The sequence below is a fragment of the Ambystoma mexicanum genome, chromosome 10, assembly GCF_040938575.1.
Source record: "Ambystoma mexicanum isolate Mex_15411 chromosome 10, UKY_AmexF1_1, whole genome shotgun sequence".
In the NCBI taxonomy this organism is placed as follows: Eukaryota; Metazoa; Chordata; class Amphibia; order Caudata; family Ambystomatidae; genus Ambystoma; species Ambystoma mexicanum.
Window position 1 is genome coordinate 227,591,505 of NC_090932.1, and position 13,584 is coordinate 227,605,088.

The window sequence follows — 13,584 nt, forward strand, 5'->3', positions numbered from 1 at the left end:
TTTTCAGATTCAAATTGAACGCACAAATTAGAACTAATGGTAGTGACCGAATTCGGTCAAAATTACTATTCGTTCAAATATGTGCGATCAATTTGGGTAATACCAATTGGGAGACCCCTCTAATGGACGAGCCTTTGATACTTGACATCCTGTGTGTGGCTGTGAGTAATTTCAAAATAACTATGATGTAGGTAGAGAGGGATTGGGGAATGTATGGGATCTGTGTGTGTGTGTGTGTGTGTGCGCGCACGCGCACAGTGGCGGCTCATCTATAATGGGAGAAGGGACGTTGACCCGCTTGAACCCTTGCCCATCATGGAGGACCCGATAGCCAGCCCAGTGTAAACACAGAACTCTCCCTCAACTGCTTTTTGCAGCTGAAGGCGTGCACCTGGGCTGGCTTAAAATGTTTTGTTCCCCCGTGTGCATGACCAATGGACTATGCAAGACAGGGGACATTTTGCTTCCCCAACCTTACATGGCCCATTGGGGATGAAGGCTGGGGATATGCATGTTTGTACGTGCGAGGAGGCGCTTCTATGCCTCCCCGCACATACAAACGGATATGAATGCCATTGATGGAGCGCTCCGGGTCTTGTGCGCATGTGCAGGAACAAGAAAGCACTCTGCTTCATGGTTCCTGTTTGTGCCTAGGGGCCGGAGCACTTTCAGGGAGTTGTGGTGATAAGCTTCAGGACCTGGGCAGAAGGTGTATGCATGCATGTATGCTTGTGAAATTACACAGTGAGTATGTGATCATGCGTGTGAATGAGTGAGTGCATAGTGCTTGGGTATGCATGTGAAGGAGTGAGCAAGGGAATGTTGGGGGAATGTGTGTGTGCATGTGTTTGTGCTTGGGATCAGATTTTGGCAGGGGGCAGTAAAAACGCTTTTGTTAAAGCAAGGATGGTATGTTCTATCATGTGGCAAGATTGACATTTTGGTACAGCCTGTCAGCCATTTCCTACTGTGGCCTTTTACTGTGGCATTATATTTTTCTACTGGGTATGTTTGATAAAGCAAGCATGATAAGTGTTTTTATGTGGCTAGACTGGCATTCCGGTGCAGCCATTCATGCAATTTCGTACTGTGTCATGGTATTTTGTATTGGACGTCTTTGATAACAAGCATGATAAGTGTTATTATGTGGTTAGACTGACCTTTTGGTGCAGCCAGACCAGCAATTTCTTATTGGGGCATGGCATTTTTTACTGGGCACCCTTGATATCCTTGATTGGGCATACTTGATAAAGCAAGCATGGTGTTATTAAGAGGCTAGACTGTCATTTTGGTGCAGCCAGTCTAGCTATTTCTAGGACTTGGGTATAGGCCACTGTGAAAATGCATGCAGACACATAGTATCATGTAAATGTTAGTCATGACTTTAAAATACAGTTGTTAAGTTACTAAGGGATGTTTTCATTTTTAGGTAATAACTTGGACATTTTAGGTTATGTACGGCTCCAGGAAGTTCTATAGGCCCGTTTGGGTATCTTCTGCGGATGAATTATATATTGACTGCTATCACAGATTCGTGCCTGAACGTATGTATGGTGTATCAGTATGTGTACATATGCAGTGTATATGAACTCCTTGAGATGCTTCGTGTTTGTTGTTGCATGTGGGTCCGTCTGGAGGTGCCCAGCATCCTAGGGCACAGTTTTATATGTGCATAATTGCATTTTGTTTTCCCAGTAAATTTCGTTCTGGTGTGTTTTATAGATCCGTCTTGGGGTATAAGGTTATCAGGTCAGGGGTTTCTGTATTTTGATTAGTTACATTAATTTGCAAGTGTACAGTGTGTTATCTATCGGTGATGGTTGTTGCACTGGTTTGGGTTATTGTTGGATAGTGGAAGGCAGTCTATGACAGCACACATTGATTTGCACTTGAGTAAAGGTGTGACACCACTCAGAGGCTGGTAGCATTGTTTGGCCGTAGGGGTGTCTATGCCAGCATGACTGGGCACTGCATCCAGGTGCGGGTGCATCCTAGCCCTTGTTAGACTGGTGCCCTGGAGAATAATGATGAATGCCTGGTTTGTCAGATGGCTTGAGCTGGAGTGCATAAGGATGGCCAGTGGGTGTTTCATCCTTTGTATAACTTAAAAGTAACTGGAACTGTATTTATATAAAACAAATCTGCATGGACATCTTTAATCATGAGCCTCACAACTGGTGTGTATCTGGAGCACAATCAATCCTCTTTTGAAATGTAACAATATAGCTAGTGCACTATATTTGCAACCTGCAATAAAGACGTTTCCCCTTTCTCATACAAGAATATGTGAAGACATTGCAGGCCACTCGCATACAGCAGCCATTCGTGCCTTATACGAGGATCCCTACCACTGTTTCAAGGGCTGCAGATGAATTCGTGGAACCCCATTCCTTATGGCACAGATTATCTATATACTTACGGACACACAAGTGCATATGTGAGCAACCCAGATATGATGATTCCGGTTCATGTCTGTTGGCCCCAGTTTGTGTGAGATTGGCTGCACATGCAGATGTAACACACATCATTTTCAAAATGGCTACCAGCAATGATACAGAAGTCGCCCTTGCCAGATGAAGAACATTCCAGAACGGAAACCGAACAATATGGAGACCATGATCTCTTTAGCCCGCAGAGAGTGGTATCTGCCTTGAAACTTCAAAAATGGCCAATAAATTAGGTTTTTTTAATGGATAATGGACTATGGCCAGAACTGCAAATTAATGCAGTAGTAATGGAATGCTTCGACTAACTGTGCTCAATCGGCTGGAAAATGCCCTTCCTCACATTCTTTCCACACAGGACACTCAGTGTCATATGTCACAGATGGCCTTATGAACACACCAGCTCCCAGACGAGGTTCATGGGATTGTATTAACTTTATTTCAGCAGCATTACTCTCTCACTGACCTGGGGATGGGCGATCCCCCTCTAACCCAGGCTTCCCTCAAACTCTGGATTGGTTCTAATGATCCATCTATGCCAAAATGTAGCTATAATGTTGCTTTATCCATCATGGAACAATCTCGGGTTCTTACTAATGATTTCCCTATGAGTTGGTTAAGGGTTGTGCTACCCAGACACCGGGGGTTTCACTTTTCCTATTCTTTCTTTGCTTTTCCTCTCCTCTCCCCAAACTCTCTCTTTACTCTCCCTTTCACCTCCTACTCTTCTCCCCTCAGCTTCACCCACTGGCTCACTTCTCTCTCCTTGGTTCTATCTCTTCTGTCCTTCCAATGTTCTCTTGCAGTCTACCTTCACCCTTCGATCTGACCTTTTCCGATTGTCTCTCTCCTTCCTCACGGCAATACTACTCTCTCCTCTGCATTCCACTACTGCTCTCCCCTCTCTACTTCACTACTAACAATCCACCCTCCACCACTACTCAGCAGTGGCATTGCACAAAATGTGGGCCCTCCTGTGAGCCATAGTGAAAGCCCACTCCCACCCCAAGCTCCTTAACAAAGCAAGGGGCACACTGCGGGGCGTCCTGGACCACCACGTGCGTGTAATGTCCATGATGTTAATGCCGCTGCAGGGTCAAGCACTGCTCCAAGTGAAAGATATAAGTATGTTTTTTAATAAAAGCTTTAATCTTTCACCTAGCGTAGAAAGAAGGGAGCAGTGTCTGGCCCCCAAATATTCCAGCCACCACTGGTGGCTGGTGAGTTGTTTTATTGTAGGGTTTAAAAGTATGCAACAGCGACCCTGAATTTATTTTTCTCAGAATAATGGGTTAAAATAATACATTATACAGCACACTTTCTGTGAAAAATTGGGTAAAAGGCCGGACAGTTTGCCACCGGTTTTGTAAGGTGACTCATGAAATAATCCAATAGATGCAAGTCACCAAAAATGGCACAAAACCATTTCCCAATGCATTTTCATGACTTTTCCGACAACCTTTACCTGTATAAAAACATTTTCACACTGGCTGCGCCCACACATTTCCATGCTGGCTTCACCAATATATGCCCGTATTTCCATTCAAGAACATACTTACATTCGCTTTGCGCATAATGCCCGTAATGCCCTCTCGGTGAGCTGGTTTTCTGACTGCAGTGTCAGTGGCAGTATTGCCTGATACATCTTTTGGTTGTTGTGCATTACTGTTTTGATTCTACTTACCTTCTTGTCATTTTTAAGTGGCGCTGTGATTCACAGTGCCACTAGCATCTGACTGGGCCCTCCTTTTCACGTTTGTTTTTATTCCTGCAGCATTCTTTTTCAAATTAGTTTCTTTTGTTGTCTTAGCTTTATTTTACTTTTTAAATTTATTTAATTGTACTGACTGCAGCGCTTAACTGTAGTCAGTGTGAGGCTGCCTGGCCTCTCCACTCACAAGGGGCTCGCTCGCGTGTTGCGTTTTATCTTTTATTTCTTTTCCTCATTCAGGCGTTGGCTGGCAGCTGCCCTCCCTCCCACTTGGCTCAGAAAGCCGATTGGCTCCTGCCAATCAGAATGTGCACATTTAATTCTCCCATCATCCGGAAGCGCAGCGGACGGGCGCACAGAAGCGCCCCCGCGTGGCCAAAGTCCGGCCAAATTCCAGCCCATCTGCTCCCATCCGCGCAGCAGACGGCCATGGGCGGTTGCCGGAAACAATGCTCATTGCTACTCACACTCTTGGTTGATTGGTCTGGCTACTCCCAATACTAGGTTTCCCCTGAGGTGGGACGCTTCCTCCTCAAACATGGAGATTTGCACTATCTCAGCTCAGGATATGTTGAAGTGCCTCCTTTTTAATGACCGGTCACTTACCGTGCATGCTGCTGACTGTTTTACCTTGCTACAGGGTCATTCTGCCAATCTTGGTTTTATTACTGAGACCTGGCTCAAGGAATCATCTACTCGTTCCTTGGTTCATGCCCTACCCTCTGACTACTGGATCTTCAACCTGGACAGGTCCCCCCTAAAGCTTGAGGTAGGATTGCCATGATTCATCATTCCGGAATTCAGTGCCAGGTCCTGCCCTACGGGTCATTATGGAAGCTCTACTTCTCTGTGTGGTTATCTCTCCTTCTAGCACTCTCCACTTATTACTGGTTTGCCGGCCACCTAGCCCTGACACGCTCTATTGTAACGCTGTGACCCAGCTGGTGGCGACCTTAGGCTCCAATTTGGAGTTCTGCTTGTGCTAGGGGATTTTAACTTCCACCCCAACAACCCTGCTGACGTACAGGCAGCCCAACCTTATTTCTGACTTTTTGGATATGGGTCTTGCTCAGCTGGTGATGGGCCCTACTCATCGCCTCGGGAGCACTCTTGATCTCATCGTTGTTCCTGCGTCCATTGTCGCACTCAGTGGAGTAACTTTGCTGAAAATGTTGGGGGGGACATGACATCTGAAAAAAAGGTGCCCCAGCCAAATGAATGGGGTCAAAATAACCATGAAAGTTGTGGGGGGGCAAACACCCCTGCTCCCCCCCTAGAATTACACCAATGGTCGCACTATCTTCTCCCTTGCCGGTTTTGTGGTCTGACCATATGATTCTTCCTTTCACTGTAGACTCTCCCTCTGCCCTCTGCCCTTTGGTACTATCCCACCCTCCCAAGAGGTTCTGGGGTAAAGTTAAACATGCTGATGTTGCCTTGGCTATTACTCTTCTTCAGCCAATCGATGGTTGTTGCAACTTTAAGGTTTTGACCTCGATGCTAACTGATGTTGCTGACTCCTTGGCACTTTTAAAGCCTGCAGACCTTGTACTAGCCCTTCTCAACCCTGGTTCTCTACTAACCAGACAGTCTTACGCCTGGCCCGTAGACAAGCGGAGCGCAAATGGCATGTTTCCTACTGGGCTCAATCTCGTCTTGCCCTTCGCCAGTCGACTGCTGCTTATCAGGTGGCGATTACGCAAGCAAAATGCATGTTCTTTACCAGCAAGGTCAATGCCACTACTAACTCTTCCAAGGAACTGTTTAGGGTAGTTTGCTCTCTCTCTTCACCCTGTTCTGCACATGGTGTGACTCCTTCTCACAGCCTCTGTGACTTGCTGTCTACTTTCTTTGATGATAAAATGTCACCTATTCGTCAGCAAATCCTGGCTTCGGCCAATGCCTGTCCGGCTATGGTGAGCCCTAGCCCCCCTGGTGCTCCCGCTCGGGTCTGGTCTTCTTTCCCAGTGTTCTCTGAATCTGCCGTGCTGTCAGCAGTGCGTGGCCTGAAATCCACTTCTCTGGCTGATCCTACCCTTCTCAGCATTCTGATAGAGATTGGCCCTGACATCGCACCTCTACTCACTGCAGCGGTTATTCCTTCTCTTCTGCCCACATCCCCGGTCCTCTTAAGCACGCTCTTATTCTCCCTCTTCTCAAGAAACATAACCTTGATTCCACGGTTCTGAGCAACATTCGCCCAATTTCTCTTCTCTCCTTCTATATGAAACGCCTGGGAACTCTGGTTACTCCCCTTCTTTGTTCCTTTCTTGAGGATTCTGGCAGTCTTGACCCCTTCCAGTCCGAGTTTCAGCCCAGCCGTGGAACCAAGTCCGTTTTGGTGGCAGTGGTAGAGGACCTAACACAGATCATGGTGGCACTACCACCCTTATCCTGCTTTACTTATCCGCTGCCTTTGATACGGTCAACCATGGTATCCTGCTGGAACGGTTGTCCGCAGCAGGGGTCTCGGGTTCAGTTCTGGACTGGTTTGTATCTTTTCTAACTGGTCGTTCTCAGTCCCTCTCTCTGCCTCTGTTTGTTTCGATGGCTAAAACCCTCATGTGTGGGGTGCCTCAGAGCTCTGCTCTCTCTCCTCTTCTTTTCAATCTTTATATTCAGCCACTTGTTAAGTTGATTCACTCTTTTGGTTTTCTGTGCTTTCTGTGTTTTTTTTATGCTGATGACTCACAGATCCTGCTGCGACTAGACCTTTCCCATCCTGCCTCAGCTGAATGCTGTCACTCCTGCCTGTTAGCTATTCATCTCTGGATGTATCAAAACTGGCCCTGCCTTAACGGCGAGAAGACGGAGGTTCTAGTCGTAGGTCCATCTTCGGTGTACATGGGTTGATTTACGGCTTATTTGGCCATCTGAACCAGGCCCTCTGCCCACGCCCTCCCTGCTGGTGAAGAACCTGGGAGTTAAGCTCTGTGAGTCTCTATCTATGCACTGCCAGGTTAGTGCTGTCTGTGGTCAGTTCACTTTAAACTTCACATTCTGTGGAAAGTGCTTCCTTATTTTATGTCTCATCTTCACCCTCTGCTTGTATCCTCTCTTACAGCTGGCTCTTTAGAATATTGTAATGATCTTTACCATGCTCAGCCAGCGTACCTTCTTCAGTGGCTGCAGCTGCTACAGAATTCGGCAGCACGATTGGCAGTGGGTGCCTCCCAGTTCAGCTCTACCACACTGATCGTGGGAAAACTCCATTGGCTTCCGGTGGCAAAGTGCATTAAATTCAAGGCTTTGTGTGTGGTTCACCGAGCCTTCTATAGACAATGCCCTGGCTATCTACAGGTGAAATTTCACCCCTACATTCCAACAAGCAACCTTTGCTCAGTCTCGTCCCTGAGAGACACCATTCCCTGGTTTAGGCTGGCCCATGTGGGTGGCTCTTCCTTCTCCGTGGCGGCTGCTGTTCTATGGAACTCTTCCCCTCTGGGTCTGCGGGCACTTGAGGATCACCTCTCTTTCCATCGTGCCCTGAAGACATATATTTTTACAGCCTAACTGCTGTCTTCTCTGGTTAGTCCTGAAACTGTCAGTGCCATGATGCCCTTGCTGGTGAAGGTGCGCTTTATATTTTTTTTTTACATTACATTACATTACAATGATACTATAACAAAAATGTCAAACTGTCTCTGCTAATATATGCCAGTACCCCTATATAAGAACATACTCCTCTTGGATTGGCCTTTAAACATGCCATACCACAATAAATAATAATGCCCAACTGGTTCCAATTTTGGCCAGTTTAGACATGCAAGAACACTTATCACACTTGCTTTATCAAAGATGCTCAGTAAAAGAAAGTCATGCCGCGTTAACAAATAGTTAGGCTGACTGCACTGAAATACCAGTCTAGAAAGGTATACCACTTATCATGCTTGCTTTATCATATATACCCCAAAATGTCATGCAACAGTAAGCAATAGCCAGGCTGGCTGCACCAAAATGCCATTCTAGCAATGCAATACCACTTATCATGCTTGATTTATCATAGATGGCCAGAAAAGAATGTCATGCCACACTAAGAAATGGCTACACTGGCTGCACCAAAATGCCAGTCTAACCACGTAATAAGATATATGAAGTTGGCTTTACCCGAAAATGCCAATAAAGCACGCCATGTCAATTTGAAATGTCTAAAATGCTCCAGTGATACCCAGTCTCCCAGAGCCTTGCACACACATATAAACACATTCATCCCCTTTTGCCCACCAGTCACTCACTCATACATCTTCTCTCACATTCACTCACACTGCATTCTCCGCACAGGCACCCACCCAACACACACACACACCAGTCTCCCACCCACCAGTCAACCACCCACCCACCCAGAACATACATACATATAAACACACACACACACACACACACACAGACACACACACACACACACTCATTCACCCACCAGTCACTCACCCATACACCTTCTACCACTTCTACTCACACTGCATTCTTCACACAGGCACCCACCCACCCAGAACACACACAATCACACTCATACTCATTCATCCACCAGTCACTGACTCATACCATATACATACATTTGACACGCACCTCACACACATGAAATATACATATTACACTTAACACATATACACATTAAAAAAAACAAGCTTTTGTGTCTGTTTACCGCTGTAGCTTCAGTTGGTACTGTCACTCTAGGCCTCTGGCTCCTCTGTGCTGTATGCAGATGGGAACCAGGAAGCTGGGAGAGCTTTCTGGATCCTGTAAGACGTGTTGCGAGGAAGGCAGAAGTGTAGCCCCTCCTACCCATGCTGCATTCGGCCCCGGCCCAGCCTTCACCCTAATGGGTGAGGGCTGGGGAAATCCCCTCCGCCCCAGACCTGATGTCGGTAACCCTTCTTTCATTCCTTCAGTCACCCTCTCATCCACTCCCTATCTTTGCACTACCACTCATCCACACTACTCACACGTACATTCACCACAGAGTAACACTTTCTCTCACCAATCAATACCTCAACTTTTCTTGAATTCGCCTCCACACACTCCACACAAGGTTCTTGTTTCTCCCCCGCAATCTACAATGTCTATACAAATCCGCTGTTTGACCATCTTGATTCTCTCTGCGTCTCTTATACTAACTATGCCAATGACACACACATTCGTATACCCCTCTCTGGCGACCATACTCAGGGCACTCTCAGAGTGTACATGATCCAATCCCGGCTGGCCACACACAGGCCCTCCTGCTTGTCTGACAAAATTAAACCAGGCTTGCAATCCATTCATCATCAACAGTCACATCTCTGTCACCAACTCTGTTATAACTCTGGGTGTGTACGTAGATTCCACTCTAAGTATGTCTCAGCAGGCCAACCACATGGCCTTGTCTGGCTACGCCACTAAGCTCATCAATGCCAGTAAAACCTTTCGTGCCCGCTAGGTATCGGCTAGAAGTAGCCCACGCCCTCACTGGGTCCAAACTTGATTATTGTAACTCACTTCTATGCTGTACATCTGAAAAGATTTTGAACCAGTTGCAAATGATACAAAACATTGTCCTCTGGGCTACGTCAGACATTGGCAAGCGCGACCACATTTCGGAGGCCAGGATGTCTGCCCACTGGTCCCGGCTAAGGACAGAATCAAGTTCAAGATCCTCTCCATCGCCCACTGCTGCCATTTTAACGACACGCCTCATAGCTTGCTCAAAAAATCAAGAAACACACTTCTGCAAGGCCTTTAAGAATGGCCCACAAGCATCGCTTCATCACACCCAGATTCAATTGCAAAAGGTTGGGGGGATCCAGCTTCCCTGTCCGCGCCTGGGCCCTCTGGAATCACCTTCCACCCCACCTGTGAGTAGAAACCTTCCGACAACACTTTCAGGAAAAAATTCAAAACCTACCCCTCCAACTAGCTTTTCCCCCGGCCCCATTTCCCCTATTTGTAAACAGCGCCATGGGCTGTGTACATTTGTATAAATGTATAAATAAATAAATAAATACATACATACATACATACGTGTGTGTGTGCAATATTTTCCGTATTTTGATGGCCCTGTTTCTGGTTCCACGACGGCCTTTTTGTAACAGTACCCCAATGTTTCTGGCATGTACTGTATTCTATAGCCTTTGAAGGCACAGGGAGCTTAGTGACACAGTATAGAAAGGTAGCTTCTGCTTATGTCTTCATGACAGCCCTTGTTCAACCTGGAAACAAGAGGATAAACAAATTGACTGGATTGGCCATGTTCCCTTAACGCACAGACAGTGGGTCTCTTGATAGAATGGAAAGTGCACACTAGGAGCACTCAGCTCCCAGAATGTGGTATTACCTTTCATTGTGATCTTTGGGCTAGAGAAGTGTTTCAGTGCTGCTCCAGAAGGCCGCAATAGCAGCAATGTAGCCCAGGTTACAATCTAATAATTATAATTTAGCATTTATATAGCGCTACGTACCCTCAGGTAAGCGCTGCTTATTATTGTTTATCATTTATCGAGCTCGGAACGATGAAAAGATTAATTTGGCCCTGCCGGGATTCGAACCTGTGTCAGCAGGCGCTGCACAGATGTCAAAGCGAGCACTCTACTCGCTGTGCGATCGGACCCACTACTCTTTCCTTGGGAAGGATTGCCAGCCATTGTGTGTCCTTGGAATACAGTTTACTGCCATACTACAGGATACTGACGATATAAGGTGGGACAATGACATGTGACGAGGAAGGGTTGAGTCCCATGACACCAGTATATCCCTAAAAGGCTTAATACAAAGGGTTGACGCCAATGTGGCCCTTCTGCGCTTAGGTCCAAGCAAGCTTTGTGGAAAGAAGTCCAGAAAGTGCATTTCAAGGATAGAGAATACAGATGGCGACCAAATAACTGCTGCGTTTCTGTGGCACTGAAGGGGTGCTTCGTTCTTTCAACACACCGATTGTCCAAAATAAATCACCCCTAGCTGTTGCTAGTGCCCTCATTTTGTATTTCAGCCCTCGAGTATTTGCTGTCTGTGGGCCATTCCTACTGCAGCAGTCAAAACAAACATTGCATGAGGTTCATGATTCTTATCATGCCACCCTCGGGCACCTGGAGGGCATGTGCACAGTTTATCCAGAGCTGTTATTCGACAAAGCTGCGAAAACAGACATTGAGACAACCCGCCCCTTCATTGGCAGGCCCTAACTAGGCGGACCACGTGCTCTGACTGAGTCACGTGTTGAGCAAATGGAGGCGGCAGAAGGCAACACGAGGTGTCCAGGTTGCGCTCCTTCCTGCCACTGACTTCATTGACAGCTTTACTTCCAAAGCTTCCTCTCTGTCTTCAGAATCCCCCTCTTGCCCACCCCCCGCACAGCCGCCTCTTCTCCTTCACGCTCACCAGTCTCCCACCTTACCGATTCTGCCACTGCTCCTTTTGTATCTCGCGCTCCCCCTACCCTCCCCATCTGATTCCCTCTGTATTCCCCCAGCTGCTTCCTCTTCAACCCCTCTCTCTCCATCTTCCCTTCTTCCTTTCGAAACACCATCATCATCACTATTCTGAAAAGGCATCTCTTGATCGCTCTCTCTTTTCTTATTTTCCCCCTGTCTCTCCCATTCTTTTTTAAGCTCTTAGAAAGAATTCTCTTCTTTCGTACATCTGCACTCCCTACCCCCCTCTCCTGTAATCCGCTGCTGTTCAGCTCATTAGACAGAAGCAGCACTGTTAAACGACTCATTTTCTGCTCAATGCCCGACACATGAAGCTTTCCTTCATTCTTATTCTTCTTGATCTCTCAGCTGCTTTCGATACTGTTGGAAACCAAAATCAAAAAGCTGGCCTTAGCTACCACCATTGAACAGGCTGGGGGGCCCGCACTGTGAGTCTCCATGATTAGAATGACCCGTGAAAGCGAGGAGCTAAAGGAAAACAGAATCCATAACAGCATGAACCACCATGCGATCAAAAGTCAGACTGCCAAATTCTCTGCAGGTATTTAAGCGTCATGATGCCCCCGGGTTGTTGCACGCTCTATAAATTTGAATAAATAAATAAATATTCTGGATATCCACAAAATATATATTTGAGCACAATACATCAAAATGGGAATTATTTACATGGTCAGTGGCTACCCTAAAAACCTTTGTATGATAGCTCGGGGGCAGCGTGCTCGCCTTGGAAGCAAGACGACAAGGAGCACCACAGGTTCGATCCCTGGGTCCACGCTTAGAAACCTCTGGGTATTAAGCGCGTTATAAATAACCTATCATGTCATGTCATATCATGACCCCGTAAGGAAAGGAGTTAGCAGCCTAAAATTAGCCAATATGACAGTAAAAAAATGAAGACGTTTCTCCCAATTCCTGAAGTGCTGACTGTTCTGACTTTAGCTGCCTTAACGGAATTGTGATGATCACAAAAACTACCAACATGGAGCAAACTCAGAAGGAACTATTCGCTCCAGTGCTCTTAGACAGCCTGGTGGCTAAATACAGAGGGAGTTTGGGGGCAATGAAAGAGACGCATCTGCCGTAATCACTCAGTTGTCCTGGTAAACTTTCTTCTCATTCCAGTGTACCATTGACCTAGGTTTGGTTATCCGTCAAAATAGGTTACTTGTCATAGAGAGACATAGAGACTGCTAAGTTGATAGATGAGAAGGTTTCCTTCTGGAACTCTAGAGAGTTTGGCCGTGAGAGAAAAGATTTCCGAGAGATTAAAAGAATGCCCAGAGAAGGAATAAATAAATTAAGCAATATTAACCGAGCAGGGGAGTATTACTTGGCCAGATAGAAGCCAGAGCAAAGTGAGGGCTTTCCTTTTAGCCCAGGGTATTACCAGGCCCAGTAATGACGCTCCTGCTTGGGTAATATTGCTATTAGTATCTGGAACGATGCACCAGATAATTATCCTTTTTTTTCAGTTGAGAAAGGACAAGAAAAAATGCCCGCCATGGATTCGGAGAAGGGACTAGATAGTCCCTTCTCCCTTTCCATGGCGGCCCTTGCTGGGTTGGTGATGCACCAGACACACTAGTTTTCCCCGCGCAGGAGAAGGACAGAGAAGGGCAGGTAAGTAGAGGAGATGTGGAAAAGGGGGCTGGTAGCAAGGAGAAGGGGATGGGGACACGGGGGAAGGGCACACTTACTGGTGAGCCAGTGGGGGAAGATGGCGTCCTCCAGCTCTGAGGAGGCTCGGAGCGGAGTATACTGTGTGGTAAAGCCCCCATTCTCCTCATTGGCTGGAAGACCTAAGCCACGCCCCTGCCGGGTACTAATTGGCCATAAAGTGACACCTCAAAATGATGGTGGCCAGTCTCAGAATGCCCCTCCCTTCCTGCTCCCCCTCCTTCCACCTTGGTTAACACTTTCTCCTCCACCATTCTTTCTCTCCATCCTTCCATCTCCCTTTTACCACAATAGCACTTACCTGATGTGAACTTTTATACCCCATAGCACTTTTACCCCTTCAGTAAGA